The sequence below is a fragment of the Prosopis cineraria genome, unplaced genomic scaffold, assembly GCF_029017545.1.
Source record: "Prosopis cineraria cultivar Desert tree isolate PC_DT_omini unplaced genomic scaffold, ASM2901754v1 PC1245, whole genome shotgun sequence".
NCBI classification, from domain to species: domain Eukaryota; kingdom Viridiplantae; phylum Streptophyta; class Magnoliopsida; order Fabales; family Fabaceae; genus Prosopis; species Prosopis cineraria.
In genome coordinates, this window is record NW_026556570.1 from 25681 (window position 1) to 34282 (window position 8602).

An 8602-nucleotide genomic window follows, 5' to 3' on the forward strand; every position below is an offset into this window, starting at 1 on the left:
TCAATGTAATATAACCACCAAAATTGAGGATTAAAAAAAATTTCTATGGAGCTCCAAACGCATTGAATCATCAAATTATTACAATAACAGAATTTTTGAGAAATCCCAGAGATTAAATAAATAAGAATAGAAACATTTTCTAATTAAAATCAATAAAGTATATATTTTACAAATCAATGAAAAATAATATTACAAGAACTTTATAGAATAAGTAGCAAACATAAACACATAATCCATGAAGGTAACTAATCAAACATGGTTTAAAGAAATGAAACAAATATAGACACATAATCTATAAGTATAGCTAAACCAGACGTGACTCGAAGCCATGAACATATGAGACATATAGTTCACGAGAGTAAATAATTAAATGCGGCTTGAAGTCATGAAACAAATGTAGGTACGAGACTCATGAATAGTAGACATGAGAATTGAACTCACGAAAATCAAACTAACAAGTCGTTAACCATAGCACTACAGACTAATAAAACTGTCTTTAGGAACTAGTGTTCTACTTATATATAACTATCTCAAAATCACATCTCAAACAAGCGAGAAAATAACGATTTATTAAAATATAATTTTCTCTTCTCAATAACAAACTTACATAAATTATTTGAACATCAATATTTCTAAATATGAAAATTCACAACAAATGTTTCATAAATTTCTTTACCAAATTTCATGATTGTTTTAATTGAATAAATGAATACTAGAACTTATAAAAACATTTTCGTCAATCTTATAAGTACATGTCATGACTTTAAGAATTAAAGTAATTTAATTAACAAAAGTAGTTAATGTTAGATAAATATACATTATTAACCGTAAATTGTTAAAAATAATATTTTAATAAAAAATTTGCAAATATATAAATTAATTGAGACGTTATTTATTTACCTGTTATCTTTCTAAGATTCAAAATTCATCTCTTGCAACATCAATTAAGTTTTTCTTCTTTCAAACATTTTATAAAATAAAGTTTTAATGATCCTTGTCCAAGTTAAATAGATTCCCTTCCAAAATCACCATAACATATCAACTAAGTTCCAAATCATATAGTTATGCCTTAACTTCTTCGATCCCTTCAACACTTATATAATTACTTTTCTGTCCAACAAATTGATTATATTTTAATGTTTGCCCAACCCCTCTCTGACTCATGTAGCTAAACATTAATCGGGGTGCGCTCGCGAACACACACCACACTTGCTCTCTCAAGTGATCCACAACTCTTCTATTACCCATTTCATCATGTATCTCAAAATTAAATAATCAAACAACACCAAGGTTTATAATTTATCAACCACACAACTCTTAAGAGTTTAGCTAACCATGTATTAGCTTCACAATCAATTCCTCCGCAAAGCTGAAGTTAAGTTAATGAATCATTAACACCCAAAACAGCGAAGACATGAGCAGAGAAGGAGAAGAAGAGGAGGCCTGCGACACTACACAAGTAGGAGGAAGCCGAAGGAGAAGGTCCGATGCACTCCTTCACAGCACCAAGAACATAGGAGGGAGAGAACTGAAATTAAAGCCCACACACACACACACACCCACCCCAGACGATATATATGTTGCAACAGGGGAGAGGGAAGTGATTGAAGGCACACCCAGGAGAACTCGTGATTCAACCTCCTAGTAGTGGCGGATAGAGCTTCTGTACTCACCGACATCGGCAACGGCTGAAGACGGAAGGCAAATTTTTTTTGTATCCGGAACCCCTCTCACACTCTCCACAGATTCTGATGGGGGAAAAATGAGTCGAGGAAGAAAGAAAATATCTGATTGTTCTTACAAGGGCGTAACAGTAATTTTTGAGGAGGTCAAGAAAAATAAAGAAAATCCCACCCTTTGCACCCCGGTGGATTCAGACCCAAAACCTGGTGAGATAACACGAATACAATCTCCAGCCCCTTTATGTGTTTGCTCCAGAATTAACAAAAAAAAAAAATCAATTAAAACACCCTACTGTATATTTTAATTTTTCTTAAAATTCTTGGATTATTATATATCAAGTTTAATTTTACTTAAATTTCTGGGTTATTAGTCTTTTTTGGGCCTGAATTTCTGAGTTATTACAAACAGGGCACATTAATGCCAGCCACACGTTCTTACTAATTAATTCTTGAAAGAGAAATCTCAACTAAACTTAGATGTTTTTATCTATATATCAATATCTAAACTTATAACTGACCCGGCTTTTAAAAATTTAAAACTAATTGATATTCGATTGTTAAAAAAAGTAATTTATTATTTAGTGATCTTATAAAAAATATAAATTATTTTACGATTTAGTTATAATTATAAAAATTATTACTTGTACATAAATACATGATGAAAAGCATAAGTTTTTACACGTCTGGTAGTGATATTCTCTTTACTTATTCTATTTAAAATTACATATTTTTTTTGCATGCTCACCCTTATTTAGTAGAGTGTCTCAACTAAAAAATCTCATTAAAGACACCCTTTCATTGAGGATTTTTTTGAAAATAATTGTCATTTACCTCTTGAAATTAAAGACTTAATATTCGTTTAACCACTTTAAAAATATCTTATAATATTAAAAAAAAGGTATGAAACACACGTCATCTTTAAGTTTTTAAAAAATAAATATTAATGATCCGATATTTATCTTTATTTATTAGGCAGCGAAAACCTATTATTGAACAACTTGCCTATCATCTTGGATTTGAACTTAGCAAGTGATGTAAAATTAAAGTAACAAATCTCAAATTTCTTTGAAGGAAAAACACACATATAAAGAGTGTTTTGATTGTGATGATTTGTTTTGAAATTTTAGAGGAAAATGTATCATTTTTAAGCATAGATGAAATCCAATGACTATTATTGAGATACTGAGTAAGCAGAATTAAGCCCTGATGCACACAAAAATGTTTCACCACAAGTATACAAGTCAATATGCAATAAATTGGTGTGTCAAGATTGATCTCATGAAAAATCAATCAAAATAGCAATTAGCTAATAAAGTTTCCATTTCTATTTAAGTTGAGCAAAACAAATATGGATTTGATTTTTTGCAAAATAAAAATTGAAGTTATATAAATTTACTAAAATAAAAGTTCTAACAATCACAAAAAATTAAAGCATCTTAGGATGGGTAATTTCTTCTTCAATTTATGGAGCATGTAATTATTCAAATAAATTCATTTAATATTAATTTGTCAATCTGGAGTATTAATAAGAATAATTATTTGTCAATTAATTAATCCCCTCTCCTAAGTTAAAAATGATATTCCTAACACAAATACTCAAAAGGCAAAAAGCATAAATCTACTTTAATGCAATTATATGGGTCTAACAGATATATTCATATTCTATTGACAAATTAGAATAAGTTCTAATTCCACATTACTTCATCCAATGATCTAATTTAGATTTTTCTTTTCCAAAACAAAACCCAAACCCTCACATTCATGCTCAATGATGGCCAAGAATGAAGTAGACAAATAAGGACAATATTAAGTTAAGAAAACTAACATTATTAAGCTCAAATAAATAATTTAAACATGCTATAATTCAATAATCAATTCATGACTGACATAGATTAAGAGAAAACAGCCAAACATGGCTATAATAACAGCATTTAGTAACACATACATCAAACTAAAGAGAAGAACGATAAGAAATTGTTAATCAAAGCAATCTTTAGCTCTGCGCTTAATTTTTCACTAAGCCCAAACTTTCCCAAAGCTTACTTTGGCTTCTATCCTTTACCATGGGCTTTTTGTGGCCATTAAAGACGAGGATTGATTGAAAATGAGCCCCCAAAACTCTTAAGATTCATTGAAGATTAAAACTATACATTCTACAAAAATTTTTGTTTTACTGTAGCAAACATGATCTATACAAAATTTCTGTTTAAAGTTGCCTTCTTGTACTTGGGCTTTGAAATTTTCACTAGAGCCTCCCTACATGTATAAAGTCCAAAACTAATATTAAAATTGGTCCACTAACTTTTAACCACAATTCCATATCCATTCTTATATATAATCATCCACTTAGTCATATTTTCCTAACAAATTCAAAGAGATGACTTTCAATTTATTAAAAATACCGGTAAATTTAGTAAAATATCATAAGTCATTAAGTTACTCACCGAACTCAGATTCATAATATTAAATGGACAGTAACGATTATATATGTTGATGTAACTGTAAGTGTAATGCAAAGCACATTTCCAATCCTAATATGTATACACAGAGGCGGAGCCAGAAATTTTAATTGGAGGGGCCAAAATTGCAAAGTAAAAATATTCATATAAAAAATTTCAATAATTTGGCTATTGCAAAAATAAGTAACTTTTTTTATAAAACCTTTCCAACCGTAATCTTTAGCCTTTTGAATAAGTAATATTGGTGGATATCAAATACATAGAATTCCGGTATCTTGATATTTTTATTACAACACTTGATAAAGTTTATTAGTAATTTCTATAATTATCCAAATGTAAAATGAATGCAAAATATGAATTCTTTAGGAGTATATTCAAGTTTTGACAGAATGAAAGTACATCAATTACTTCTTTATTTACAACATGAGCTATTTATAAATGATGGGCTAAAAAATGCACATAATATTTTTGAGGGTCAAAAATATGTAATTCCTATATTTATTTAAAAAAATTAAAAAATTGGGGCCGGTCTCCACCACTGTGTATCCATAATTAAGGTTTACCAGCACCGAACGGATCATAACCGCCTTTTGGAAGGAACCATCTTGGGTGCTCATCACATGGTGCTCATCAAGGGTGATGTAATTTGAACCATTCAGATTTTTAATCTGGAATGGTCCAGTTTTAAAAAAAAATTTAATATTTTATTTCATATTTTTAAAAATAAAAATTTATAAAAATTATAAAAAAATTTAATAAATATTTTTTTACTAATCTAAGTCTATATTTAACTTATAGTGTCTAATTTAATATTAAAATTTTTATATTTTTATATATTGCCTATACAGATGTATTCTGTACAATTTAAATTTAAAAATTTTAATTTGTAATTTTTTAAAAAATTTTTTTTAAAATTTATAATTAAAATATTATATATTTTATTTTTTAATATTCTATTCATCAAAATAAAGAAACTTTAAATTTGACCCTTGCAGATAAATATTTGATATCGAATATAAATTTTTTATAATACATGTAGATAGTCAATTTAAAATTATAATATTAAATTAAATTATCTAAATTAAATTAATACTATTCAGGTTAATGGCCAACCTATTTATAAAAAATTATAAGTTTTTATTTTAATAATATAAATTTAAATTAAAAAAACTGGGCCATTCAGATTTAATTGAATGGCCAGATTTATTTGCATGGATGAGCACCGCGGTGCCCAGCAACGAAGACGGACCCCCTTTTGGAATTCTTCTGTTTTAAATCCCACCATCTTCCGTACGTATGGCCTCCAACTCATTTTGCCTTCTCCTTCTCTCTATGCTAGCTGCCATGGTATCCCGTCAAGCTTTTCGTCGCTTTCAACCCATCTCACAATGCACCATCCATGAACGACAGAACCAAAGCGTCGTTTCCGACTTGGACGGCACGCTTCTCGTGTCGCCAAGCGCTTTCCCTTACTACATGCTCGTCGCTCTCGAAGCCGGAAGCTTCGTCCGGGGACTCCTCCTCCTCGCTTCTTTCCCCTTCGTGTATTTCACGTACTTCTTCGTCTCCGAAACCGTCGCAATCAAAACTCTCATCTTCATCACCTTCGCCGGACTCAACAGCAGAGACGTGGAACTGGTGTCGAGGTCGGTGTTGCCCAAGTTCTACGCCGAGGACGTCCACCCTGACACATGGCGGGTGTTCAATTCGTTCGGGAGGAGGTACGTCGTGACGGCGAGTCCGAGGTTGATGGTGGAGCCGTTTGCGAAGACGCTTCTAGAGACAGATAAGGTTGTAGGGACAGAGCTGAAAGCCACGAAATCTGGGAGAACACTGACAGGACTTGTTAAGGAACCAGGAGTACTGGTTGGTGAGCAAAAGAAAGCAGCTGTTATCGAGGAATTTGGGTCCAAATTGCCAGACCTGGCACTGGGAGACAGTGAATCTGACTATGACTTCATGTCAATTTGCAAGGTAAATACATGTAATCACTACGTATACTCTTATTAACCATCGAGTCTCAGGACATGTTGGACAGATATTCTTTCGTTTCACATTATTAATCATATATATATATATATATAGATATGTCAGAAGGGAAACACAACAGGTGGCGAAAGGACTAAAGAACCACTTATATATAATATATTATGGATTTTGCTCCTGTGCAGGAAGGATGGAGAGTGCCAAGAACAAAGTGCGAGCCACTGCCACGGAACAAGCTTTTAAGGCCAATTATATTTCATGAAGGACGTTTTGTACATAGGCCAACCCCTCTAAAGGCACTATTAACCTTCCTATGGCTGCCAATAGGTATCATACTCTCTATCTTAAGGGTATTTCTCACAATCCCATTTCCCAAAAAAGTCTCTCGGTATATGTTCAAGCTTCTTGGTGTCAAAATCATCGTCAAGGGCACCCCACCGCTTCCCCAGAAGAAAGGCCAAAGTGGTGTCCTATTCGTCTGCAATCATCGTTCGGTGGTTGACCCCGTGATGATTGCATTTTCTCTGAAGAGAAAACTCAGTTGTGTATCCTACAGCGTAAGTAAGTTCAGTGAAATGATATCGCCAGTAAAACTTTTGCTTTGTCAAGAGAAAGAGAAAAAGATGCAGAAAGTATAAAAAGACTGCTTCAGGAAGGTGACCTACTGATTTTCCCTGAAGGAACCACATGCAGAGAACCGTTTCTGTTAAGGTTCAGTGCTCTTTTTGCTGAATTAAGTGATAGGATTGTTCCTGTGGCAATTAATCTGAAGCAGACTGTGTTCTACGGGACCACGGTTCGAGGGCATAAGTTATTGGACCCTTACTTTGTATTAATGAACCCTATGCCTGCCTGTGAGATCACTTTTCTGAACCAGCTTCCCGTTGAGCTCACATGCAAGGGAGGGAAATCCAGTTTTGAAGTTGCAAATTATATTCAAAGAACTCTTGCAGAGACGTTAGGGTTCGAGTGTACGAGCCTGACGAGGAAAGATAAGTATGCTTTGCTTGATGGAACAGATGGGCGTGTTCGATCGAAGACGGAGAATAAAAAGGCTTGAATGTTAGAAACGCATACAATATTGGATAAGAGAGTACATGATTGAGACTATTTTCTGTTAAGGTTCAGCAAGAGTGTTGGTGATTATTATTTTGGATTTTGATTGTATATTCAGCGTGTTTCTAAATGTTTGAGACTGCACACACACCACACACACACACACACACACACCACACACACAAGTATACATATGTAGCACTAAAAACATTTTCGATTGTGACAGAATAATTACTATCTGTATGAATGTACGTGTATTTATGTTTTTTTTAATTGTCATACAGTACAAACTATATTCAGACACACACACACACCACACACACATATATATGTTATTCATACATATATATATATATATATATGCACAGTTTAAATGTTGGGTTCAGTTAATACGGAAGAGTACGTGTCAGTGGCTTTGAGATTTTACATGAGGAGATTTTCATCTGAACGTTGAAACTATCAAAGTCATTTACCCATAAATATATATATATATATATATATATAGACTATAGGCTGATATGGAGATGGGATAGATTCTTGGTGGGGAAGGGGAGAGAGAAGGTGGATATTTCTTGTCACAAGAGTTCGTCCAATCATGATCCATTTTCTTTCTCGTTTTGTTTTTCTGGTCACTCCAACTTGATTATTTGATAACATATATTGCTGGCCTTACTTATCTTTTCCAATCGGATTAACGTTGAATTGATTTTGTGGCCAGATGGAAGAAATGTGAGGGAGAGGGTATATTGGACTTAACTACAAAACCTATATGTATATGCATATCGTTGCTTCTTGTTATTACATCATAAACCTAATATGACTGAAAGCTTATAACAGCCCAATGTATAACCTCGTCAGAGTATGCAATGTTTTCAGTGGGTGGAATAAGGGAACATAAAATACTTTACTTTATCAATTATTACTTGAGTTATCACTTTTATTTTTTTGTTTTAATCTCTGACATTAAAATTAAGATTTTGGTCCATTAGTTTTGATATCTAAGCTATTACCTACATCCTAAATTATAAGATACTTTTAAATGAGTTTCTTCATCTTAAAATATAAGACAATTTAAATAAATTAAAGTTTTATTAAATGTAACAATTTTAATATTATCTTTTATATCTCTATAATTAATTTCTGTCTTTTTCTTTTCAATATATTAAAATATGAGTATTTTTGAAAGCTTATATTTTTGTTTTAAAAAAATAAGGTTGTTAAGTGATTTAATAAAGTTTATTATATGTAAGATTTTATCTGAAAAGTGTTTTAAAATTTAGGACGCGTGAATACTTAATAAGCAATAAGTGTTGATAGCCGTAAATTTATTAAAGATGGTAATAAGGTATACGGATCTAGAAGTCCTGAGGTTGAGGAGTCACTAGTTGGCATTATCGCCGTCAGTCTCCATCTGTTTTT

The 8602-nt window shown here is 32.1% G+C and overlaps 1 pseudogene; it reads left to right on the forward strand.

Annotated features, from left to right (window-relative positions):
• Window positions 1–5485: 5485 nt before the first annotated feature.
• LOC129299653 (glycerol-3-phosphate 2-O-acyltransferase 6-like) lies at window positions 5486–7322 on the forward strand (annotated as a pseudogene).
• The last annotated feature ends 1280 nt before the right edge of the window (window positions 7323–8602 follow it).